The sequence below is a fragment of the Cyprinus carpio genome, chromosome B3 (genome assembly GCF_018340385.1).
Source record: "Cyprinus carpio isolate SPL01 chromosome B3, ASM1834038v1, whole genome shotgun sequence".
Lineage (NCBI taxonomy): Eukaryota > Metazoa > Chordata > Actinopteri > Cypriniformes > Cyprinidae > Cyprinus > Cyprinus carpio.
The window spans coordinates 18973766-19001606 of record NC_056599.1 but is presented as its reverse complement, the minus strand read 5'-3'; the positions used below and the strand labels follow the sequence as shown (position 1 = coordinate 19001606).

The 27841-nt window shown below is 36.9% G+C and overlaps 1 protein-coding gene across 1 annotated transcript in view; it reads right to left on the bottom strand.

Annotated features, from left to right (window-relative positions):
* LOC109051912 (protein ELFN1-like) overlaps positions 1 to 27578 on the bottom strand; it is a 93340-nt gene extending 65762 nt beyond the window's left edge. Inside the window, exon 1 of the mRNA XM_042720096.1 lies at positions 27073 to 27578. The gene's annotated coding sequence lies outside the window, so the exon portion shown is untranslated. The remainder of the gene's footprint in view (positions 1 to 27072) is intronic.
* Positions 27579 to 27841: the final 263 nt, after the last annotated feature.

Sequence of the window (27841 nt, the reverse complement as noted above, 5' to 3'; positions counted from 1 at the left end):
GATTCATAACCAAGGGGCCGGAGCATATGGGTTTCACAGTAACTTAAAATTATCAAAAAAAAAAAACATAAAGCAAGATTTAAAATAGCTTTATCTTTCACAAAACAGGGTTCACACATGATGACACAGCCTGGAAATATGAGGAAGCCTAATTTTTAAAGTGTGATTTCTAGACCTGGAAAAGTCATGTAATTGCATTTTTTTTTTTTTTTTTTTAATGGCATGCAATTTTTTATAATATTCATCCATTCATTATTCATTCATAATTAATGTTTTTTGTTGTTGTTGTTTTTTTTACCAAATTATTAAGAATAATGATAATAATAATAAAAAACTGTAATAAATAAAAACTGTCATTGCACCAAATATACCAGAGAAAAAATATTATAAAAGTGTTTATATTATATTATATTATATTATATTATATTATATTATATTATATTATATTATATTATATTATATTATATTATATTATATTATATTATATTATATTATAATGTACTTTATTTTAAAAAGATGGCAAACACATATTATGTGACATTATAAAATTATAATCTATAATATCTATTCTAGCACTATAGATTTTATCTGTTATATTCACAATTTTAAATATGTAGACATACATTGATTCTTTTCTATAATTTGCACCCACATTTTGAAAGAAAATCTCTCCCACTGCCGTAACCATAACAACAGTGTCTGAAGTAAATATCGAAGATGGCGACATCCATAACGCTTGGACGTCCTATCACAATTGACAGGATGTTATTTAATAAATGAGTCCAATCATAAGTTCATCCATCAAATCTTAATTAACCGCCAGCAGTTTTGAATTGCAAAGCGCATCATTTGGAGCGTGCCCAGACCACAAAACTGACAGCAGCAGCTCTGGTGGAAAACACCGGCTGCTTCTAAAAGCATCAGTCGAGACACAACCTCATCTCGCCCTCAAAATGTGAGTCTTGAAAATTTAAGGAAGTCAGTTCGGTTACATAAAGGCCATGTCACTCCAGGTTAGAACCAAACTATGTGCGAAAGTAGCTGTATTTAGCCCTGTTAAAACAGGACTGACATTGTATTCAGCTGCTGTGTGAACGTAGCCGCTCTTCACAAGAGCTTCATCTGGGCTCGGTTTGACAGGTAAAATGCAGACGTGCCAATGAGAGAAGAGTCTTTCTCTCTCTTTCTCTCTGTTCTGCCTGTTAGATCTCCTGCCTTTCGAATCCATTAAGCGGCTGGGATGTAAGACAGCGAATTATCCTCGTATGTCACGCCACTGATATGCACCGCCTGACATGTGTCCATCAGCGTAATGCCCTCAAAGAGCAATTGCGACTACCCCGAGATCTTCTGCTCCAAATGTGATTGACTGTAGCCCCCGCTGCGACTTGAGTCTTGATGGGCGACGGGGATCTAGCAGTTGTTGAATCATACATGGATGGAAGGTGCCAAGACTGCGACTGAGTTATGGTCTTATTTGTGTACTGTGCTCAGACTCCCCCTCCTCTTCCTCTCTTCTCTTGGTGTAAACAGCATAGGGCACAAACCCTACTGTGACAACTGTGCCACACAGTCAGACAGGAAGTCTTTTACAAGCGTGCTGACATGAGTCTGTGCCAGCAGGGACGAGCACGGAGTGTTTGCTAACAGCACAGAGCTCATCTCCCAGCAGCCGTTGCTACTTTACGCTGTGCTGTGTAAATCACACAAACCTCACACATCATCAGCGCATACCCTCATATTATCATCTATAACACAGAGGAAACCATTCCAGTGATGTATTCTAGATATACGAATCAATATCTAATTTAAAAGAACTGATGCCAGTACATGACTGTAATTTCCTCACTGCTCACTTTTTAAACAAATATAAAATTATTTCAAAAATTAAAACAAAAACATATAATTAATAAAAAAAAACAATAAAAATAAAAAATAATATCATTATTACAAGGCAGAATGGGTCTGCTTAATAACAGTAATTAAAATATTTAAATAATTAAAATTAAAGTATAGTATTAATATAAAACAATTTATCTCAATCGTATTATTAAATTAAAATGAAGAATTATTTTATTAAGATGTCCCCTGATCTGTGTGTAAATTCTATTATAGAAATTCAGTCTTGAAGTTTTACTTTATTTTTGCAGTTTGAACAAGCAGAAAGCATCACACAGGGTGTGTTCTTCGCTTCATAAAAAGGATGGGCAAATTACTATACAATCGAAAACAGTTTTCACTTAAGACAGTCATGTGAAAAATACTGCATTCATAGCACAAGACAATATAAGAACAGCAAGAAAACAGCCAAAGACATAAATCTGCAAGTGTCTAAAAAAATAATTAATTAATAAATTAAACAAATAAATAAATAAAAAAGACCACAGACAAAATCTCCAAAAACGCATTAATATATGTCAATATGGCACAATGGGTCTGCTTTTAAATAAAAAGTCAATTGCCTGTAGGTAAAGTCATCGTGTCACTGAAGCTCTGATTTCGGTGAAATGCTCATTTGGGACTGCTCATGCACGCTGGCTGGACCAGCCTGAAATAAAAAAAACATTTATAGGACAGTTTATGTCAGATTTTATTGCTAATATGCTGTTTAAATGTATATTTGGCAAGGGTTTTTTGAGATTTCAGAAGCTGCCCACTGAAGTAGACAGGAGTTAGTTTTGCATGAGTAAAATAGTAATAAGTAAAATGAGTAAAATGGAATTTGATTGTATTTTGTGTGAACATCAACCTCAGACAGTATGCTTCTATATGTATGTATAGTATGACTATTTTAATATTGTCCTTACTACTTTTCTGGGCCTTGAACATGGTAGTTCCTTTGCTGTCTATGCAGGGTCAGAAAGCTCTCCGATTTCATCAAAAATATCTTAATTTGTGTTCTGAAGATGAACAAAGGTCTTACGGGTTTGGAACGACATGAGGGTGAGCAATTGACCGTTCGCAAAGACCCACCCACCCTTAGTTACTGTTGCTATCTCCGACAAACAATGGCGCTCTCACACTACACATCATGTTCTCACGCAGTGAAAATACATCGCAGAGAAAAAAGGAAACTGACAATGTGCCGACAAACAAGACAGAACAAGTTACTTCTGGTATGAAACAAGGTCTCAGGACTCTCAGATTTTCAATTGTGTCACTTTTAAAGAAGTTCAAACAATAAATACCATTTTGTGGCTCTTTAAGATCACTGTATTGCCTCAGTTAAAGCAGCACATGAACCGATCAACTTTTTATATTTACTTAAAGCATGAAATGAACATGAATGAACATCAGAATGTATTTTATTTCACACACCATATTTCAAGTTTAAGTCCATCGAAGTTAATCTACTCTCCTGTCTGATTTGTGGTTGGGATACAGCTGCAGCTACTAGGCATGCACACTAGTGATGCGCGGGTCGTCTCATATTTGCGGGGCGGGCTGGGGTGGGCTAGGGCGGGCTGGCCAAATAATTTCATAAATGCGGGACCCGTGGGTTGGAAAAAAATCTGACCCACGCATCACTAATGCACACATCAATACAGCATAATTTTTTTCATACTGTACAATAACAATTATTGTTTTTGCAATATGGTTTAGGGTTGGGTACGTGTAGATGTTAATAAAACACAATCTAATAGGCAGAAAATGTAATTTATTGTTAGTTTCCGGTCGCAGCTGTCAGACAAGATGGCGGATTTGGTGCTATGATTGGTCAGATCGCCTGTCAATCAATCTCTTTGCGAATGATCAATTAATGACAGAAATTTCATTTTTTGGGAGAACTATCCCTTTAATATTTGGCTAAATTTACAATAAGGTCCAATTTGTAATCAAATGAATGCATTAGCTCTATAACTAACAATGAACAACAATTCTTTTCAGCATTTATTAAAATCCACTCAGAAATGAAATTTCTATCATCATTTACTCTACCTGATCATGACTCTACCTGTTCTAAACCTGTACTTTATTTCTGATCAATAAAAATAAAACAAATAAAATAAAATCAACTGCTTATGTTTTTATTATGTATTTAAAAATAAATAAACATTGGTAACAAAATAGTTTTGGTTCCTATTGACTTCTATTATATGAACACAAATATAATTAAAGTGAAAACTGTTGGGTTACCAACATTCTTTGAAAAATCTTTATCCTCCACAGATAAACGAAACTCATACAGGTTTGGAACGACATGAGGGTGAATAAATGATGAGAGAAATTAAATTTGTGGGAGGACTATCCCTTTAATATAGGTTACTGTTCATTTATAAATACTGTTCAGTATTAATTCATGTTCATTCATAATATATAAACTTAATTAATTAATAAATTATAAATATATAGGAAAAGTAGGTATATGAAGAAATTACCATTAACCAATAAATGCTGTTATCTCATGTTAGCTACTGCAATAAGTAATGACTTGAACTAACAAATTGAACCATACTGTAATGTCTTGCAGATATAAATTCAATTAATTCAGCTTAATAAATGACATATCACAAATAAATGAGTGCTTGCTTGACAGCCCTAATGCAACTACACAGGAGAAATGACATTTCCCCCATCACATGTGCATTTATAAAGAGTCATGACTGACACAAAGGAGTCACGGTTCATGACAGCTTTTAATAGAACAGCACAAGTGCATCACAGAAAATGCCGGAAGATGTATGTTACGCATGAAGAGAGGAGTAGCGGCAGCCTCAGGGATGTGGTTCAAGCCTCGTAGGTACGTGCAAAAGGTTCTGTTGCCTCTGATCAGATAACGGCAGCTGCTGAAACCTCTAGCTCTGTTCTGAGACCTGCCCTGATCCTCTTTTCCTCCTGAACTTCCAATACAAACCCTGCACTTCAAGCATGACAAATAATGGATTACGGGGATTAGAGGTAGGCAAACATGAGAAGAGCCATATGTTTTGAACCTCCTCCTGACCTAGATGTATGTGCATGCGAAGGACAGATAAAGCCGCATGTGTGTGCATGTTGTGATGATACCAAGAGAGGGTGGCGCTAGCTACCATGCTCGCGATTGGCCGCGTTTTGGCATGAGGCTAGAATTCATTTACGAAAGATAATTGTACATTTCCGGAGGGAAAGGAAGAGGCAGTGAAAGGTGGTAAAAGAATGAGTCGACATTGCCATGCACAAATGATGCTAATGAGGACGGTGATCAGGACTAAATGAATCCAATTAAGAAGTTGTTATTCTCAGACCTCAAGAATCTCTGTGTATTCCTCAGGGATTTACGGTCACCCTGCGAAAGAAACGTGGACGATCTGACCAACCCTCTCATTTCTAATAGAAACGTGTGGCTGTCCTTCTCTAGGATGGTCTGGAGTATTAAAGGAGCCAACAAAGCAAAGTGTCTAAGGCTGCCAGGCCCCTGGGATTGGCGGTAGGAAAACGATGGGATTAACCAGGGATTAAGCATTGATAAGTACGGAAACAAAACCACTTTAAGAAGACACTTTAATTTTACTGTGCCAAGTTTGAAAGCAGACAATAAAGCTCTTTACTGCAACCCCTGTGGGAATGAATGGCTTATAAATGGAGAATAATAGCAGAAGAAGTGGCCACTGCAGGACTCTGATGAGCAGGAAGACGAGAGGAGGAAGAACAATAGCACTTGTGACTCCTCACCTCCTGACTGAATGTGAATTACAACGACAAGGCACTTCCTGCCATCGGCCTCCAGTGTCGCATGCATGTACATTCTCTTCCAGAGCCAGTTCATTGTTATGAAATCGGAAATGGGAAAAAGGGATTGTCTTGAATGAGAAAACATCTGAAAGAAATAGTGGCTAAATCTTAAAGAATGGCAGAATAAGATTAGCTGTTTTTAACTTAGATTTTAACCTAGACATTTTATGTTCCACTAGCTTGAGCAAACAATATAACACTTTCCAAACAGGTTTCTAAGGTTGCAAAACAAACAGTCCAGTCCAAAACGCATGCCATAGTTTGAGGCAATGTTGGGCTAGTCAGGATTCTCATATATCAATGCTATTGTATATTAGTGCCACAAATCGTCTTTACATTTTTAAGGGAAATCCTCTTAAGTCTTTAACCAACATTGACAGAATTTTCTGTCATTTATTAGACAACGCTTCCCCACCATTGATGGAAGGTTCCGTCTTTTAACATTTTCACTGGTGCTCAGTAGGAGGCGATATTACACATGTTCTGAAAGAGAATTGAACGTATGGATCAAAACACGGTGAAGAAGCAGAAACAATCAATCACAGGTGTAAGCAGATGCATAATGCAATTATCAAACATGAATCATTATATAAATCAAAACTGCCTATTGTTACCAAATGAAATGTGGATTCAAGCAGTGGAAGCAACTTGTTGGAAGCAATTTATTCCATCTATTGATGATCTAATTGATCATCAATCTGAATCTGATCCAGATGGACACTTTGACATCTGGGTTTGTTCTCAGCTATTTGTTCAAAATGTTGCTTTTTTAATTAAACTTACACAAGTGTCAGTGTTGATAAAAACAGAATGCATGAAGCTAGAATATTTTTATATTTTTATTTTTTGTTGTTTAAAAGCAGAGGCTGTTCCTTCTTTTGACATATTTAGATATTCAAACAACAAAATATTTTGGGGGCAATTTTGTGAAAATTATCAAAAATGCTTAAAAAACAAAAAACCCGCTAAATGCTAAAAAATGGCTTACTCATAGTTGTCTGTGTATATGAAGAAAGTATTTTGACATCAGAGAGATTGCACACTTCAGCTTAAACAGCAAATCAGCTGAATTTAAATTGTAATTTAGCTCTGAAAGTCTGTTCCACTGCCTGTTGACTCTGGACTGGATGATCCTTTGACAGAGTTCCAGATGGTGGGAGTGTGAACATACAATGGGACGAGGGAGAAGAATCCTTCCTGATGCCGCTAGGCTTCCTTTTACACCTCTCAGTGTAGGTGTCCATAATAGCCGGAAAATAGTAATGGACTCGGTCATTTTTACAACTGGCTGCAGGGCCCTTCTGTTTGAGGTGGAGCAGTTCACACCAGACAGTAATGCAGCAGGTCAGGATACACAGTAAGCAAACATCTTTGAAGTTTGGGGTTGGTAATATCTTTTTATGGTTTTTAATGTGTCCAAGTTTGCATTTATTAAATAAAAATGCAATAAAAAAAATAATATTGTGAAACATTATTCCATTTTAAAATGTCTGTTGTCTATTTGAATATATTTCAAAATGTAATTTATTCCTATGATAGTAAAGCTGAATTTTCAGCATCAATAGTCCAGTCTTCAGTGTCACATGATCCTTCAGAAATCATTCTTATATACTGATTTGGTTCTCAAGAAACATTTCTTATTATTATCAGTGTTTGCTACCATAACCATGTTGCAAACCATATAATAATATTTTCAGGATTATTTTTTTAATAGAATATCATTTATTTGAAAAAAAAAAAATTGTAACATTGAAAAATAATTGTAATTACTTTTTACTAAATATAATTATCAAATAATCAATTAAGTTTATAAAAACTATTTGTCAATAAGGTAAGAAATTGTAATTTGAACTGTCTTACTCTTATTATCATATATTTTCTTAAGTTTATTTAGTTAGTTTTAAGGATATTTTTACTGTAAAACGAGACAAAAAAAATCCTTCTTTTTTTTCCCCCAGTGCAGGGATGCTGGTAATGAGGGATTCTGTTAAGTAGATGAGGATTTGGGGAAGCAGTGGTTGGAAAGAGACAGCCGAGTGGGCGAGGTAGAGAGAAACGGGGAACACAACAGGCATGGAGCTAGTTAGTCGAACGGTTCGAGACCCTTGGTGATTTGTGAGTCTAAAGGCCCCACAGCTGCAGGTGTGTCACTCTAAAGAAGGGTCAACCGGGTGTAACTCACACAGCTACAGAGAGGCTTATCTTAATTCTGAAGGCTAGAAAATCTAAGATCCCATTCACGCGTAGTCGCTCTAATCAATGTGGACAGGTAATTCAGATGAGAGCAGGAGAGAGCTTACTGCTTTCAGCTCAGCGCTGCTGCATGGCAACTGCAAGGCACACAAACCCACACACACACACACATCTATACCAGCGGCAATTTAATCAAACGCACTTAGAGCAGGCAATAACAACAGGTATTATGTAACATAATCATCCACATGAGCCAGGGCTGAGATTACTAATAACATGAAGTGATGAGCAGAACTGTGTTTAAATACCTCTATATCCACTCCCTAATTGATCTAACCTGGCAGAGATCTTCGCAGAGAAACCCCTGAGAAAACATACCCACGGCTCTTTGGCATGTAGAGCGGGAAACCGAGAATGACTCAAATGAACTGAAAGCATTTGGGGAGGATTCGTAAATGAATCCCTCCAAAAGAAAAGACAACAAGCGTATTTGTTTCTGGCTTTGGGCGCACGCAGTCGAATGCCATTAGATGAGTCATGTGCGTACAGTATCTCTCCATTACGGTCATCAGTTGTGGACTGAGCAGGTGGTTTACTGTAGTGTGTAACGCAGCATGCAGGCCAGAATCTGGGGTTTTTCACCTGCTGCTGGCTACTCTCCAGCATCTGCTGAGTCTCAATGCTCTAGTTCCCCGATCAGCTGCTGCAGAAAACACACCACACCGGTCCTGATGGGGCTAGTTCTCTTTTAACTCCATTATATCACAGTGATATATTTATTTTTGAAAGTCAATTTCTATATTTGTACATACTTTTAAGTCTAAGCTAAAAATAAATGAATTAATTAATTAATGTTATGTATATTTTTATTTACTAAGTATGCATTCAATTTTACAGATTTTTATAAGAATACAAATGTCTTTACTATATAAATATAAAATAAATGCTGATCAGTAAAGGAATACATTTTTTTAAAGGAATAAAGTTGTAATAATATTTCACAATATTACTCTTTTTAATCTATTTTTGGTCAAATAAGTGCACCCTTGGTAAGCATATGGGACTTATTTAGTTCAAAGGATGAAACACACAAAAATGCAATTAAGAGGATTTCAGTTAGATCTTTTTAATTCAAAACCTATAAAACTAGAGAAAACAAGCATTTGTGTAACTGGACTTTAGACTCAATACCTCAGTTACTGAGATATAGTCTTGGTGACAACTTACATTCCTCTGTGACAGCTAGCTCCAGTCTCCCTTACAACATGCTGTGAAGGCAGCTGCAAAAGAAATCAATGGTTTGAGAAGATCCACAACAATTGCTTCTATATCTTACTACAAAACATAGGAAATCTAGTGTGCCGCTGAGAAATATAACAGGCACAAATGTCTTAAATTCTTCAGCAGCTCTCAAAAAAGCTTCTGTTCCTCTTTGCACCAAAACTTAAAATTACAGCATGTAAAAACTGTAAAATCCAATGAGCCGTGGCACTGTTAAATATCCCCAGGCTCACTAAAGCAGAAGTAAAGCAGAGAGGAAGCAGTTTACTGATTTCCACAGACATAGTCTTCTGACTTTCCCTTTGATATACCATGCTTTCCAAAACTCCTAGCAGGGGTCATAGGACATCTGTCTGCACGCTGTCATGTAAAGCAACATTTTGGCTTTGACTTCGTTATTCAGTACCAGCAAAGGCGACTGGTTCTCCAGGCAATTGAGCTTCCATTCATGCCTGTTTTTTTTTTTCCATGATCCAAACAAACCAAGCAAGAAGAGATCAACTCCAGAGGTCATAGCAATCTGCATTTTATTGTCTTACACGCTAACCGTTAATGTTACTTCTGAGCAGAGTGGAGATCTGCTACAGCATGAGCTGTTCAGAGCCGGAGAGGAGTGAACACAGATGCAATCCAGCGCAAACATGGGCATGACAGAGGCAGCAGTAACCTCAGGGCCAACTGCCAGCATCTTACACTAGAACTATGCACCTGCTGCCAAAATGTGTTGTCCACACACACATATACAAGCAAAATATACACCGGCAAGCACATGGAACCATAGAAAACTGTCTGGCTTTCTTTTATTTTCAAAAACATAAACAGGTGTGCTTAGCAGAATGATAATAACATAATACCACAGCCACAGATTTTTAAATGCACCTGAATGGAAATTTTTTTTATTTTTTTTATTTTTTTGGAACAAAAAATGCACAACAAAGCTGCTTAAAAGAGCACCCCATATATACTATAACTCTTTTTGTTAAGTTATATTGTTGCCATTTGTGCCTTTATTAGAGTGAACAGAGTAGTAATTACAAATAGCAATAGGAGGAGAAAAGAAACAATATCAGGAAATGACCTCAAGCCAGAACTCAAACTTGGCTCAAAGCGCTACTGCACCATATGTCGATTCGGTGCACAAAAGAGTATGGCTCTGACATGATTGTCAATGAAATTCAAATGACTTATAAAAACATAAACACAGTCAGCTACTGACGTAAAATGTAAACTGTAGAAAGAGCTACTTAAAAATCTCCACTACAAAAAAAGTACTACAAAACAAATTGGTTTGAAACAGCGTGTTTGCAAATATTCTACACTTTCATATTTCGTAGTTGCACTGAATTGTTTTCTCTCCCACTGGGCGTAATGCACCCTTGTCAATATGAGACATAATGTTATGAATTAACATTTCCATTAAGTGTATTAATGATGTCCTGGGGAGAGCAGTGTACTGTATCGATTTCCATTTCAAAAAGAAAAAAAAATTGTTCTAAATAAAAGCAAGCAGTAAAATCAAAAGTGAAATCTGTAAATACCTCCATTCTTATATACAGAAACATTTTTTCATATACTTCAGCCTGACTCTGACTGTCATCACACAGGCAATATTTCACTCCAGAGAGAATAATGTTTCTCAGATGAATTTATGATTAAATGGTGACAGTCCGATGGGAGAGTGAACAAGAAAGCAGGGAGGGAAACTTCAAGCAGTGAGTATATGATAAAAGTTTTATATATCACTCAACGCAGCTCAAATTTTTCTGCCCAGCTGATTTGGTGTAAACAGAGGTGATATGTAAGCTATGTGCCTTCAGAAAGCACCCTTCAGCTTCTTCATGGGTCCATCTCCTGAGGGAACGTCTGACAGAAAGGTTCCTGCATATTTAACCAGGACTGTGCTCCACTGATGAGATGAGTCCTGCTTTTGCCATGCTCTTTCCAGTTCATTCCCTCCCTGGGATGCACCACTTCATGTTGGGATACAGAAAGGCCAAGTCAAGAAAGCATGTTTGTGTTTATATATATATATATATATTTAATGTGATGAAACCAGCAATGGCTCCACCAAGGCTCATAATGTTGGAGGTTTCTGGAGCAATGTGAGTAATGAGAGGTGAAAGACACAACCGCTCTAATTAACAGTACACAGGAAAAAAGCACAAACCAACAGAGATAAGCTTTTAAGTGTGGAAATATGATCAGACAGTTAGGGATACAGTTGTTTGGATAAAATAATAATAATTAAAAAATAAAAAATAAATAAATCCCTTTTCCACTCAGGGAGCTATTCCCCAGTTTTGAGTGTGGGTAATGTAGATTTCTATGGTGGTCAGAAGAGATTAGAGTTTTTAATCAGACCCAGATCTTATTGGAATATCAAATAGAATTAATTGGATTTTCTGCCTTTTATAACATGATTAATGTGCCCAGCCCTCGTGGTTGTAAGCAGTCGGGTGCTTTAAGAGGCTCGGCACTTTACTGTATTTTCAACAGCATGCTTTACTCTCACGAGCGGAGAGGAGCAATAAAAGTCAGACTCATAACAAATAAGGTTGACAGCGTATGAACTGTGTGGGTTGTTTAATTCAAAGGTCATAAGTCATAGCTAATTTGGTGAATTGTGTAATGTTAATCAAGTAAGATTGGGTTTGGTTTGCATCAGGAAGGAGATCACTTCTGTTATTGCCTGGCCGATTACCTGAGCACATCCTTGGAGGGATTCGTAGATTCAGTTATAACATTAAGGAAATTCGAATGAATGAAGGAAGGAGGTTTGGGATCGTTCAGGACGCATGGGGAGGATAGACAAGGCAATCGATTTCTTACTGTGAAGGTAAAAGTAAGCAAACGGCACCGTGTTTGCTTACTGTGTAAGCAAATGCCACTTTTCACAATGATGGTACAAAACATAACTAATAAAATAAAATAAAATAAAATAAAATAAAATAAAATAAAATAAAATAAAATAAAATAAAATAAAATAAAATAAAATAAAATAAAATAAAATAAAATAAAATAAAATAAAATAAAATAAAATAAAATAAAATGCTTCTTATGTAATATGTTGTTGTTTTTTCAAACATGGTATCAAAATTCAACATTATATAAAAAGTTATAAACAATAAAGCTTAGCCATTCAAAATAAATATCTATGAAAATAAGGACAGAATAAAATCTGTTTGAATGGGTATCAGGTTTGCCAATTTAAATAAACTAATTTGGGACCTAATGGCGATTTTTAGTTTTTCACAAACATTGCATACACATTAATATTAAATATTAAATATGAATCATTTCTTTAACTGGATATCAGTTCAACAGATTAATAAAATTGCATTACTGAATGATATTCCTCACTGGATTTGGTGAAAAAAGGTAAAGACCTCTAAGGTGGGAGATGTAATAAAAAAATTAAATTTAAAAAATGGGATACCGAGTTGTACCCTGTTTGTAGAAAACACCAAAAACTGATATTTGCAAAAACTCAAAATTGTTCTAAAATTACTTTTAATAGCACAAAATGTTTAGGCTAACATACAGCATTAGCTGGTAGCTTTTTGTATGCATTTATGAGGGAAATATCAACAAAAAAGGAGAATTAGAGCAATGATTCACACAATTAAATTCTAAAAGCCTTTTAAGAAAGAATGCACTTTTGGCCAAGGCACAGCCCTCTCATTTCAAGCCAACAGTAACATCCTCTTCTATCTAGTCCAAAATTGAGAGCCTTTATTTAAATACTTTTTCCTTCTTTACATTTTTAGACTCCATAAAAAATACAAATTGAAAGTTAGAGCATCATAGCCCATCTGACTTTTCATCATTTGCACATTTCATTGATTGGCCTTTATAAGCATGCATGTTAAATATTGCATTACTAATCAATCTACACATTAAAAGCCTCATTTGAGGATGGCTTGATCATTAAGTATTCATGAAAACACTTTTCATTTTACAGGTGTATCTCAATAAATTAGAATGTCATGGAAAAATTCATTTATTTCAGTAATTCAACTTAAATTGTGAAACTCGTGTATTGAATTAATTCAATGCACACAGACTAAAGTAGTTTAAGTCTGGCTCACATTTAACAAAAACCCAGCAATTCACTATCTCAAAAAAATTAGAATATGGTGACATGCCAATCAGCTAAACAACTCAAAACACCTGCAAAGCTTTCCTGAGCCTTCAAAATGGTCTCTCAGTTTGGTTCACTAGGCTACACAATCATGGGGAAGACTGCTGATCTGACAATCATTGACACCCTTCACAAGGAGGGTAAGCCACAAACATTCATTGCCAAAGAAGCTGGCTGTTCACAGAGTGCTGTATCCAAGCATGTTAACAGGAAGCTGAGTGGAAGGAAAAAGTGTGGAAGAAAAAGATGCACAACCAACCGAGAGAACCGCAGCCTTATGAAGATTGTCAAGCAAAATCAATTCAAGAATTTGAGTGAACTTCACAAGGAATGGACTGAGGCCGGTGTCAAGGCATCAAGAGCCACCACACACAGAGGTTTCAAGGAATTTGGCTACAGTTGTCGTATTCCTCTTGTTAAGCCACTCCTGAGCCACAGACAACGTCAGAGGCGTCTTACCTGGGCTAAGGAGAAGAAGAACTGGACTGTTGCCCAGTGGTCCAAAGTCCTCTTTTCAGATGAGAGCAAGTTTTGTATTTCATTTGGAAACCAAGGTCCTAGAGTCTGGAGGAAGGGTGGAGAAGCCCTTAGCCCATAAGTTTCCACAGTCTGTGATGATTTGGGGTGCAATGTCATCTGCTGATGTTGGTCCATTGTTGGCTTCTTTCTGCTGACCAGCTTTTTGAAGATGCTGATTTCATTCTCCAGCAGGATTTGGCACCTGCCCACACTGCCAAAAGCACCAAAAGTTGTTAAAATGATCATGGTGTTGGTGTGCTTGACTGACCAGCAAACTCACCAGACCTGAAACCCATAGAGAATCTATGGGGTATTGTCAAGAGGAAAATGAGAAACAAGAGACCAAAAAATGCAGATGAGCTAAAGGCCACTGTCAAAGAAACCTGGGCTTCCATACCACCTCAGCAGTACCACAAACTGATCACCTCCATGCCACCCTGAATTGAGGGAGTAATTAAAGCAAAAGGAGCCCCTACCAAGTATGGAGTACATGTACAGTAAATTAACATACTTTCCAGAAGGCCAACAATTCACTAAAAATGTTTTTTTATTATTTCTTTTTTTTTATTGGTCTTATGAAGTATTCTAATTTGTTGAGATAGTGGATTGGTGAGTTTTTGTTAAATGTGAGCCAAACTCATCACAATTAAGAGAACCAAAGACTTAAACTACTTCAGTCTGTGTGCACTGAATCTATTTAATACACGAGTTTCACAATTTGAGTTGAATTACTGAAATAAATGAACTTTTCCACGACATTCTAATTTACTGAGATGCACCTGTATTTCACAGCATACAAATAGCCTTTTTCTAACAATGGGCTTTCACCAAAAAGAAAAATCTAATAAATGAAATTAAAATTATGCAGGAATATCCTGCTTTACCTCCATCTGATATATCTGTAATACTGGAATGTGCCTCTCTGCACAGCTTTAAATCTAGAGGATGTTGTAACAGCATGTACTCTTCCGCCACAGCTCTGTAAAAGCGATAGGATCAGGTGGAAGTAAATACCCACAGCACGGCCTGATCACGTTCTACTTTTCACTGCTTTTCTACTCAAGCAGAGCCCAAAGGAGATGTTCTCATGTCTTTAACTCTCTTACTGCTTTCTGGCTCAGGTGGTCCAATGCTGAAGTGAGAAGCTGTAATTGGCACGCAGTGCTTCCGTGAATATCCATATTTATCTTCAGGATAACACCTCACGCGCACTGCAATCTCCAATCCCATGGTGAGAAAGTGCTTTTCCCACTCTCTCTCTCTCTCTGTGTATCTACAGTATCTCTCTCTCCTTCTAATCTTTTCCCGCCTTCACAATAGGTAATCAGCGGGTCATTCTGATTGGCTCAGAAAGCCGGTGCTGTTTAATGAGAGGCAGAGGGCATGTGGGAAAGGAGACAACAGGTGGAGCATCAGTTTCACGCGCTGCAGCTGGGGAGGCACCTCTGTTTCTACCAGCTGTCGGGCCTGGATAATAATCATTAAAACCACAGGCCTGCAAATCATCTTCATACAACACGAGCAAGGCTGCCGTGAAGGACTCGCGTATTATCGCCTCATTTGGCGAGAACGTTTTGACACGAAAACGAGGGATGGGTTTTGATCATTTTGCGGCATTACAATTCTGGAGCAACATGCCAACATAATTACTGAAATCCACCTGGACTTTGGCTAAGCATGTGAGCAGATGGGGGAAGAAAAGACGGTTGAATGAATGTCACAGTGTAATCTGAATTGGGATGCCTTAAAAGCTTTCTTTAAGCTTGGCATGCAGTGAGGTCGAATTTATTGCTAAGGGCACACAAATATACTGAGACTAAATTGATTTAATTCAGTAGGTGGTGCTATGTGAAGTTGTTGCCCTGAAAGCCCAATGCTACGTCCACCTTCATTAGGCTGCAATCCATCATTATTGGATTGGCCGCTTTTGCGGAAATGACTAGGCAGAGGTCTACATGGCTGGGACAACTCAAGGCAAAACAACAAGTGACAAACACAAACACTTTTTAAAAGGCTGCAAAATAATCTGTAGCTTTCTGTTGTTCTTTTTCACCTTTTCCCCTAAATGGGTCTGAGAAAAGCGGGTCTAAGAAAACCATAGGAAAGAAAAATCACCAGTGAGATCTCTTTAATATCCCAATTGTTTCTACTAGACAACAATGAGATTAAATCGAAATGCTCAAGTCTCCCTCTTTTTCTCCTGATTTTTCTTACGTATGTCTACTCTGGAGTTTCAAAAGAGATATTGCTATGAAAAGATATTGTTGTGAAAAGATGTAATCCAGAGGAATTACAGTACATAAGGCAAGGCAAGAAACCTCAGGTGAATGTGCATGAACTTTGAGCCCTCATATGGCATTGCATAAGCAACCATTATGCTGCGGTGTAAAATATAGCCACATGTGCTCAGGAGTACTTCAGAAAACCACTGTCAATTACCACAGTCCACTGCTGCATTAAGAAATGCAACTTGAATCTCAAATAGTCAAAAAGACGGCGGAAATGTGTGCTGTGGTCAGATGAGTCCACATTTCAGCTTGTTTTTGGGGAAAACAGACATCAAATTCTCAGTCCCAAAGATCAAAGGGACCATCCAGACTATCACCAGCGACAGACACAAAAGCAAACGTCTGTCATGGTTTATGGGTGCATCAGTGCAAATGCCATGGGTGACTGGCATATGTGCAAAAGTACCACTGACATGGAGGCATATATTGGGACTGTAAAGAGACACATACTGCCATCAAGATGACATCTGTCATGGGAAGTCCATGGTTATTAGATCAAGACAAGTGCAGCTCTCATTCTGCATGTTACAACAGCCTGGTTTCGCAGACAAATTTGGATGTGATTGACTAGCCAGCAGATCTGTCACCTATTGAAAATGTATGGCCCATCATGAAAAGAATAATCTGATAATAATGACTACAGACTGATGAGCAGCTGAAGTCTTGTATCAAGCTCACCCTCATGCCGTTCCAAACCCGTAAGACCTTTGTTCATCTTCGAAAGACAAATAAAGGTATTTTTGATGAAATCCGAGAGCTTTCTGACCCTCCATAAACTAAATTTGTGATCTGAAGATGAACAAAGGTATTAAGGGTTTGGAACAACCTGATGGTGAGTAATTAATGACAGAATTGTAATTTTTAGGTGAACTTACCCTTTAACAAGTATAGTATCCTCAATTCTCATAGGATTAAACATTTTAATTAAAAGGACAATTGATGTGACAGAGTGTTAAAATGCCTCTGTCCAACTTTTTTTGGAGTGTGTTGCAGCCATCAAAATCAAAATTTGTTTATGTTTACCGAATACAATTAAGTTGGTCAGTGAAAACTTGATTTTTGTTGCAGTTTAAAAAATAGATAGATGGATGGATGGATGGATGGATGGATGGATGGATAGATAGATAGATAGATAGATAGATAGATAGATAGATAGATAGATAGATAGATAGATAGATAGATAGATAGATAGATAGATAGATAGATAGATAGATAGATAGATAGATAGATAGATAGATAGATAGATTTAGTCAAAACATCTGAGCCAATGATGGTGCTCAAATGAAACAGAACTGTGATCTCAGTTGTCTCCTGAGTTATGATGGAGCAGCCAGTGAGCAATTATATCTTCCTCTGGGATATCCTCGGATGGACTCTCCAATAAAGTCTGTGCTTACTAAATGACCCAATCATTAATGCAATTAAGATGTCTGCCTCCACTTCAAGAGTCCCCGAGTGTCTGTAAAAATCTGGATGTGATACTGAAGCAGATTGTCACACCAGCAGGCTTATATCAAGCCACCAGCCCATTACTGAACCAATATGGAGCTTAAATCTTTCAAGAATAATGTAGTCATATCCAGGTGCACGTGAACCTTGAATGAATGAAATTAACGGTAATGGAGCTCTGAGCAAACAGAGGTCCTATCCACTATATGGTGAGATAGTCTAATTGGAATGTTAGCATACAGCATAGCCAACAAACTGTGTGAATATTGGCACATTTTTAATAAGTAGATGCTAGTACTGTATGTTTTCCGGCAACTTCAGAGACAGTTTCTATGGTAACTGTGCTCTTTCTCTCTGCACTGTGAGAGAATATCTGTTGATTTCCCAAAGATTTCTAATGAAAGTAATGGTCTTTAATCATATGACCTCTTAAGTAGGCATCAGATAAATTATATAAAACAATCCCCAGCCCTTAATTATGGACAGACGCTTGCTGTGAGGTAAGTACAATGCCTGTGCCAGCCAAAAGTGAAATTTATGGTCCATCATGGCAGAAATGCTTAGCGGCCCTTAAAATCTGATGCATTAAAACTCATCTTGGCAGCTGGTGCAGTCTGCAGTCAGTAGAATTTAAAAGACATTTTACCTAATTATCTTCTGAACTTTGAACAACCATTTGAAGAAGAAAAAAAAACAGGGATCAATGTTGCACACTAGCAAGATATTGGTCATGGAAGTCATGTCCTTTTGGCTTTTTCATGTTCTGGTGCTCTTTGGTTGACATGTATTAACAGTGGCAGATCCTTGTTGATTGCCTAGTCACATGCAGCATCAAAAATATTCCAGATGTATGCTAGAGAACTCTACAGTCTCCACTGAAATTGTTCCTCTCTGTTAAGTATCAAAGCTATTTCACTGAACCAGGAAATAGACAGATGGTTGCAAGCGTCTAATTGAAAATGTTTCCTCAAACTCTAAGCATTCCACAGTGCTGATGCTGTTTTTAAAGGTTTTTTTTTTTTTTTTTTTGGAAGAGGTACCATTGACAAGTTGCATGAGGAATGTAGGTCTGTCATTTCAAAAAAGAAAGAAAGAAAGTTCAGTCACTATTTACTCAACCCCTCTATCACACATATATGTGTGTGTGTGTGTGTGTGTGTGTGTGTGTATATATATAAATATATATATATATATTTATTATATATATATATATATATATATATATATATATATATATATATATATGTATTCCTTACAAATATCAAATTCTTAAACCTTAATTCATAAAAATTGTTTCATTTTTAGGAAATCACTTCAAATGACATTTTTATGAACAGAACAACAACAACAAAAATGATCAAAAAAGCTAATCATTGAAGAGGTGCATTTATTTGTTGCATATATGACTTTTGATGTATTTGTGAATAAATACATCGTAGAAATACATGTTCATTCGACTGGCCAAAATTACACATTTATCCATCTGCCATTATCTTTGTATTTTCAGTTCAAGTTTTGTGTAAATGCCCTGGTGGCAACCGACAAAAGAACAGCAGTCTCAAAGGGATGGAAAATATTTGATATCTGCTGTTAAATGTCGCCGTTTGGAAAGTGCACAGTTCACGCTACCGGCGTGCTTGAATAAGGACCGGCGACCTGCCCGACTCTATTCTTTGTGATGTTGTCAGAGAAAAACATTCTACCGTACACTTCTCACCACGAACAAGATAAGTCTGTCAGAAATAAAAGGAGGTGCTCGCTCTGTACGCGATACGGTTCTACACATGGATAAATTGCCCCGCAGATTCAATTGGGGAACTGATGGGGGGCTGATGGAACAGAGGAAAACTGGAAGAGTGGACTGTTTGAATTGTCATGTGGGCATGAAGCATTATTTACTGTGATGAACAAGCCACACAGTCAGATTATAAATGAGCTTTTCCCTAGGAGAGGGTAAACAGCGACACACTTGACACAAAGACAGACGTGGTGTTTGCTTTCGCAGCTTTTTCCTCCACTACAGCAGTATGTACAGCGCCACACGATGAATGATATCACCTTTGTTTCCCATTTCATTTCTTCAGAGACATCCTCAGATTTTTGTCAGTTTCACAGAATATCCCAATCTGTTTGAATTGTCTTCGGTGAGCAGACGAAGACATTAATCAGATCTGCAAGTATGAGACAGTTTAAGGGTTTTTTTTTCCCCTTCCAGAGGCCAGAAGCATTCTCTACCAGATGGTAGTTTGGCTGTTTCCATGTACCCACACCTGTTTCTCAATTTATTTCTACAGTTTCTTTCTCAACACATTTCTAATATCACATCCTATTCTGTCCCACTAGGCAATAAGTCAAATCTTGAAACATGAAAAACAAACCGTTTCCAGTGCAACAAGTTTCCAGCCGTCTTGGTTCCAGAAATATCTGATGCATTCATTTTCTCCATAGAGATTTAAAACTATTGTTTAATACATACTGTATATAATACATACTCATGAACTAAACCAACCAGCTGTGAGATGAGTCATGACAGTACAAACTTTTATTTGAAGCAAAAACTATTTGGAAAAAGGTACATGGTGTACTTAACGTTTTTACAGGGCAATGAAATATGCAGCTAATAAACACTCTGTCTGGCGTAATCAAATCGAAACAACACAAAAATATTGAACTACCTACTTAGCCATTAATTAACTGTTTAAAATCACTGATTATTAGTATACAATACAATATATTTAAAAAGAACTGTAAAATATTCAAATACATGCTCTTTTTGCAAAGCTACACTGGATGGCCACTGCTAAGCTGTTTGGTAGCAGCGGCTTCCCTGATTGGTGGATCAAAGGAGGTGCTCTCCTTAGGATTATGGGTAGTGTAGTTTTCACTACGGAATCTTGGGAATTTGATTATTAAACACTTTTTAGCATTCACTCTGATATGTAAAATCATTTTATGTTCTTCAAAATTAATTTTTTTTTTTATGAAAAAAAAAATAATAATAGGATAGGAGTTTTCTATCAACATCACCAAGATCAACATCAAAACTATCATTTTTGCCATTATTATATTTACAATTTACAAATACACTCCTTCAGATTATTTTTAAATACATATTTGACTGCTAAATTCTCTCACAGAACCAAAAACACTGTATTCACAAGAAGTGAACCAGCAGATAGTTCATTCATGGAAATATTTTACAAAATGTAGAAATAGAAAGAGTATTAGTGCCCTTGTAATTCACAGTGAGGGACCAGCTGAGGACAGGAAGGTGTCTCTTCCAGCCAAAAGCCTAATTAAGCATTGCACATGCAACTACTGGACTCAAGCTTTATATTGAGAATCCACCCTGAAAGACACTTACGCAGTGTATGTGGATTGCTGCCCAACAAGTATTATTTTGGCTTTGGAACAGAATCATTGCACAGGCCTTGTATTTCCCATGTGAACTAATTACAGTGATTGCAATATGGACATTTCATTCAATAGGAAACAATTTTACACTGTGTGTGAAGTATATGCAAGCGTCAGCTCTTGCTTGACATGAAGAGTGATCAAGAATATTGATCCTGTTAAATACAATGACACTGTGATGTCACCCTGACTAAAATTTAGCCACCATGCTAATTGGATTTTAAAAACAATTCTTATTACTATCAATGTCAACAACAATTTTTGCTGCTTAATATTTTTTGTGGAAAATGTGCTATTTAAAACTTTGGGGGCAAGGAAGATTTTTATTATTATTATTATTATTATTATTATTTTATTTATTTATTTATTTAAAATAAATACTTTTATTTATGTGCACTAAAACGATTAAAATACATTTCTAATTTTACAAATGAATTTTATTTCAAATAAATACTGTTCTTTTGAACTTTCTATTCATCAAAGAATTTTGGGGAAAAAAAAATATCACTGTTTCCACAACAATATTAAACAGCAAAAACTGTTTTCAACATTTATAATAATAAGAGCTATCATTAATAATTGAGCACCAATAATAACTGATCATAAATGAACATCAAATCATCATGTTAGACAATTTTCGGAAGGATAATGTGACCCTGAAGATGGAGTTATGATGCTGGAAATTCAGCTTTGACATCACAACTTATATTTTACAATACTGCTGTTTTTACTGTATTTCTGATCAAATAAATGCAGCCTCGGTGAGCATAAAATATTTTTTTCATTAAAATCTTAGCATTAAAAAATGTATTATTCCAAACGTTTGACCAGCATGTACATATGTAATCACACACACACACACACACACACACACTTTTTTATTGTTATAAAAAAGAAAAGATTTCTTCAAATCGTTTTCCTTTCATTTTAATTGGTTCCCAAAAGCACAACTTGTCCTAGTCTTTGTTTTACGTCACATAAACCTCACATTTTATCGATGCACCAATGGTTTAATATTATACTGACCTCATAACCCCTAAAAGCACTGCATTCTGATTGATATCTGCACTAAATGCATATCCAACAGCCAAGCACACATGAGAGAATGACAGAGAGAGAGAGAACTCTTTGAGTAGAGTGGCTGGCTGCTCAAAAACTCAATCAATAAAAGAACCTCTGAAGTGAGCATTGACAAACCTGTTATGTATCACCAGCTTTAATGGCTTCTCATGCATAGGACATTCATCAAGTCAGGGTGCAGGCCTGCAGGTATACAGCCATGCTACGCTGTATCCCGACCTCTAATTACTTCGCAGGAGGGATGACGAAGACGAAGAGGGGTAATGTTCAATATCCCTTATACTGTAGAATGTGGAGCCTGATCACTAAAGGATTTGCCCATAATAAGAGTGCCGGCAGCAAACCACAGTAATTTCTAGCAATGGATATTAATACAACGTAAAAAACACACACACGCGCACACACACACCCACACACACATATATATATTCTTTTACCTTCTATATATATTTCTTATATATAAGGTAAAAGTAAGGTTTCTAGAGATTTTCTCTATAATATAATTTAATGCTTTATGGGAATTTTTTCCTATTCTTTCATGTATAGGTTGCACCACATGACATTTTTTAATAAAAAAAAAAATGAACCCCTTTTTTAGAATAATTTTAGAACATTTTTAGAAAGCAATCATTAACAGATAATAATAAATGAAAAAATAACCTTAAAAAATAAACATCATAAAACAAAATAAACCAACAATATATAAAACATGAATTTTAAAATTAAAAATGAAAACTGATTGTAATTAAAAACATACTTTTCACAGAACAAATGTAATTATGTAAATTCATTATATTCTTAATTACTTTAAATGTTTCATATATATATATATATATATATATATATATATACAGTACATACATACATAAAGACAGGTAAATGTTTACATCAAAAACGTAAGCTGGACTGATTCCGTTATTATTGTTTGATTGATTTGGTTCTATTAAAGTTACTTGATGGATTTATTATATTAAAGTCAGCATGAAAAGGAAGTTGCGATCGCCAATAAAATGGCTTCTCTCATGAGGAAAAAAAATTAGAGCGGGACTTGATTAGATTTTTTTGTACATCAGGAATTGATTGGATTAAAAGAAAAAAACGGAAAAAAAAGCAATAGTCTATTTTGAGTTCATTGTTACATCAAATAGTGTTTTGAATTAATTACAAACAGTTCATGCTGTGAACAAGATTCTGGTGAATTTGCACATACTGTTCAGAACACATCTAACTATCACATGCACTCTCTGTAAAGGGACTGTATCGCCAACCATTCCAAAACACTGGTCCCACTTAGTCAACATTATCTTACTCTGTTAGCTTTGAGAGCATTATTCGTGTTTAATACAGCTGCGACTGACAGTGACATCTGCGGCGTTGGAGTTGCAATCTCCAAAGCAAACTCTGCTGCGGTGCTTGCGGGGTTAGAATGGGCCATACCGCTAGGTAATCGCTAGCCACACGGTTAATGACTCACACAAGCTGCTGATTCAAGGTGAAGCTGTTAATGCCATTTGTGTGCTTTCCAACAGATACAATCTCAACAACTGTGCAATCTTTGCTTTGCTAAATTGAAATAAAACAGCACTCAAGGGCAAAGGCTGTAAGGACATCGGTTTTCTAATTTCAGCCTTATCTGCAAGTTCCAGTCACTTATTTAACACACTGTTGAGGCCCCCGGATGCACACTGAAGCCTCCATTTTCTCCTTTCTGAACATTTGCTTCAGATTTTAATTACTTGTCAATTTCAAGCTGTCCCAAGGCTTAACACTTGCTGTCAGCTTCCAGTCAGTCCCTCCCAATACACCAGTGTGTTGCTGCCAAAAGTTATTGTGTTCGGGATAAGAAGAGTGAAAGAGAACCTCAAAAACCAGCCTAGCCTTAAATCCCCATGTCACTTTATCAAAGGCCCTCGAGCATTCAGGTATAGTAAAAACCTTTGTTTGCTACAAGACATATCCAGCTGCTAATGTGTGTTGAAGCACAAGGGACATTGCCACAGGCTTACAACATCTCCATCAATTTAAAATCAAAAGGCTGCCATCTCAGTGTGTAAACAAGAAACATCTATCAAAAGTACATACTTCATATCACAACGAATCAAAGCCCAATATGCTACTTCAGTCCAACAGCCTCTCAAGGGTGTTCAGGACCATGGACAGCCCCTCCTTTCCTTTTCAACCTCTACCGCCTCAATTCTAGGATACTGGCATATGAATAAAAATAGGGTCCTTCCAGTCTCATCTAGTCATGTCACATTCCTGCATCATATCAATAAGTCTATTCACTTTTTTATTGTAGAAACACGTTTTCATGTATAATATCAGCTATGCATAAGTGCTTAGCTGTAAACAGTTGTGCTATAAAAGCCTTCTACCTCACATATCACCAACAATTGCACTTGTGTTTTGTGAGTCTATGTATTAAGTGCGCACATTGGGCGGCTACATAATTTATCATTCATTATGCCTTATGAGTTAGTGCTGCAGGCATAAAGGATGCTTTTTATAAAGCCAGATAATATGATATTAATATGAGCATTGCTTTTCCAACACTGCACAAACAGACGTGCCGTCTTTTCACCCTCATCTTGCCATCTTCCTCTATGTCTGTCTATCTGTATGTCTATCCATCTCTCTCTCTCTCTCTCTCTCTCTCTCTCTCTCTTTCTCTGTATCCGCGGCACGATTGCTCTCTCCTCCACAAAGAGCCTGGCTCAGACACCTTGCATACAAAACAGCTGACTCAATCTTCAAGCTGCATAATCAAGATAAGAGAGACGGAGAGAGAGAGAGGAGGGGACAGACGTACGCATCTAACAAATGATGTTTTAGTTTTTGAACCAGCACCACTCATCGTTGAATGTTATGTTATGCTTAAGCACAGCTCTTGAGTAAATCCTCCTGATGAAACTCAAGAATGATTTGTCTTGATTTTTTACCAAATGATTAAAGCGAGGGTGGAGATTCTCAATCTGTCTGTAGCTTATAGTGCAATTCAGTCATTCAGTCATCTATATACATGCTGTACAACTACTGTATATTTTCTACTGAATGATCTTTCAGCAATGGCACATACTGCAGAGGCAAATAATAAAATCAGAAATAATAATATTAATAATGTTCATGTTTATTCTGATCCAAGGTTTTCAATCAGGGGTCCCTGAAAGTACTCTACTGGGTCCTTCGGTAAAATATTTGAAGAAATGTATAAAATGTACATTTTCTAACTGATGATCTGTTAAGCATTATATAATGTATTTATTTATTTTTTCTTAATGACAGTTATAATACAGTTACCAAGAAAATACAGGTTTTTTATGCTGGGTGGTTCCTTGGGTTGGCTCAGAGTCTGGATAGGGGGTCTTATGGTCTATAAAAGCTGAAAATGCCTGCTTCGGATGAATAACATTCATTATTTTTACTTTTCGACCTGATATTGTCAAAACAAAACTACTGTAAGTCCAAAATTATTTAGTTCCTTCGCACTTTGTCAATATATGCATATATGCAAACATTTGGCTTTTAAGAACTCGGAGAGTAATTTATAAGTCTCAAAATACAAATGCTTTCATTTATTAAAAAAAAAAAGGTTTGTTCTGCCAAAGAGCATGTTTGTCCTGCCAAATGTATTTGTGTGTTTTGAGGGGGATAGGTGTTTTACTTACAAGCTACGACACCGTCACTCCGTTTGCTGATCCAGTTCTTACTGGAATACACTGTTCTGACAGTAGCATGACGGACGAAGCTCTTTTCTTACGATGTGTTACTCAGATGACCTAATACACTTAGTATCTTTTGGAGGGTGAGTCTCAAAGTTTAACTGCACAGTTATGTCAGACAAGGTGAGGAAAATCAATTGCATATCCAATTGGATGCACAGATTTCACTGTTTGAAGCATGCAACACTTACATTTCACAGATAACTGGGCATTTGCACTGACTCCAAGTCCTATTAAACGAAGCAGGCTTGGTCATTTTTCATGTCTTCTCTTTTAAAGCTTTTTAACTTACTAAAACTGGTCCATATATTCATGAAATATTTGAAAAGACATACACCACAGTATGTCTACATCACACATTCAATCTTAACTCAATTATTATGTCTCTGAATAATTTATTAGACTTCCAGAGTCAAATGATTTCTTAATTTAGCAATCCTAACGTTCAGTCCTCAGAGAGACACACATGCACTGGATTCATTCAACACTACACACAACTGGTAATAAACGAACTGCATTTTTATATACTGTAAGCAGCACACGTTCAATGTTGAAATGGACAGGAAAACTTTCAGAGCTCTGTCGGCGTAAACGGACACCGTAAGCTATTATAAGAGTATTTGCCACATACAGATGGCACTCACGCGATTCACTAAAATCTACTGACTGAGGACTGAAAGGGGCGATCAGTTGTCAGTTTTACGGCTGGAGGCGAACTCTAGCGGCAAACCAAACCTGTCTGCTGTCCAGGGTCCTGAAACGTTTGGCAAAATTCTGGAGATGTTAGCAAAAGCACGAGATATTAGTGCTTGTAACATCTCTAAGTGAGACGCTTTGGAGTTCAACAAGCCCTAAACTAGCAGGCATGAAGTGTTCACTTGCTGAATGTAGCTTAGAATTCCATATATTACCACACAAATGCATCACGTCAGTATTTGTCAAATAATTCCATGCAGAATGTCAAATGATTCCAAAAGAGAAGCGCTCACAGCTCGCGTGTACGCCGACATACACTCACGCCTTAGTGCAAAACGAAGCGAATTAATGTTCATTTTGAGTCCGTGTAGGTTTCACTGTCAAACTCAGCACATTAGAAGATGCATTTATAAGTTAGACAAGTCACGCCGAGGTATTTGTTGCAAATACGCGGATGTACAAAAGCCACATGGATAACTTACATGTCTCAGACTACACTTGCGCTGCTTTCATTTCTCGTCCGACAAAACCAACGTTAGAAGCGACGTAGATGCGACATTCCAAAGCATTTCTCACTTACCTCTTTCGCAGAGCGAAGCAAGAGTCTCTCCGTAACCAAACCGGGGTCCCTATGTCACCATGTACCCCCTTGACATTTTCTAAGAGGCAGTAGATATCGGACGAGGGTTAAAAAAAAAAAAATCACGCACACACACACAAGGTTCCTCTTGGCCTCAGAATAAAGAGAGCTGCAGCTCCTCACTGCGTCAAGCGCGATCCTCAAAGATCCATTAAAGAGCGAGCGATTAATTCAAGGCAGAGCCTTTATGTATTCCGCACAGACAGAGACATGGCAGAGTAGTTTTCTCTGTCATACAGCGAGGGAAAGCGCTTTATAACTGTTTCCAGTCATTTTTTTAGTTGAGTTGAGAAGCGGGACTTGAGCACTGCTCATCCACAAGTCCAGCTGGGGCAAGGTTAAATCTCATAATAAGATTGTAGGTTACTGCGAGGCTATAAATGGTGTTGGGCTCGACACTGAATAGGGCTGTGTGCCACGTGAGAGAACCATTTAGTTCAGAATGTGAGATGTTAATACATCATCACTGTATGCAGTAAGCATCTAAACTTGTGAGTTATTTTCGAATTCGTAAATCTTCTTAAAGCAGCGCGGGGAGAGCATACTGTAGTCTGTGTAGAATAAAAGCTTTGGCAAACAATGCCAATTATATTCACGCTGCTGATCGAATATTTAGCTTCTTTTATTCCTTAGCAAAGTTAATGCTACAACTATACCTGTTGTTCAGGCTACTGGGAACCCATTTTTAAAATGCCGGTACCGGATTATT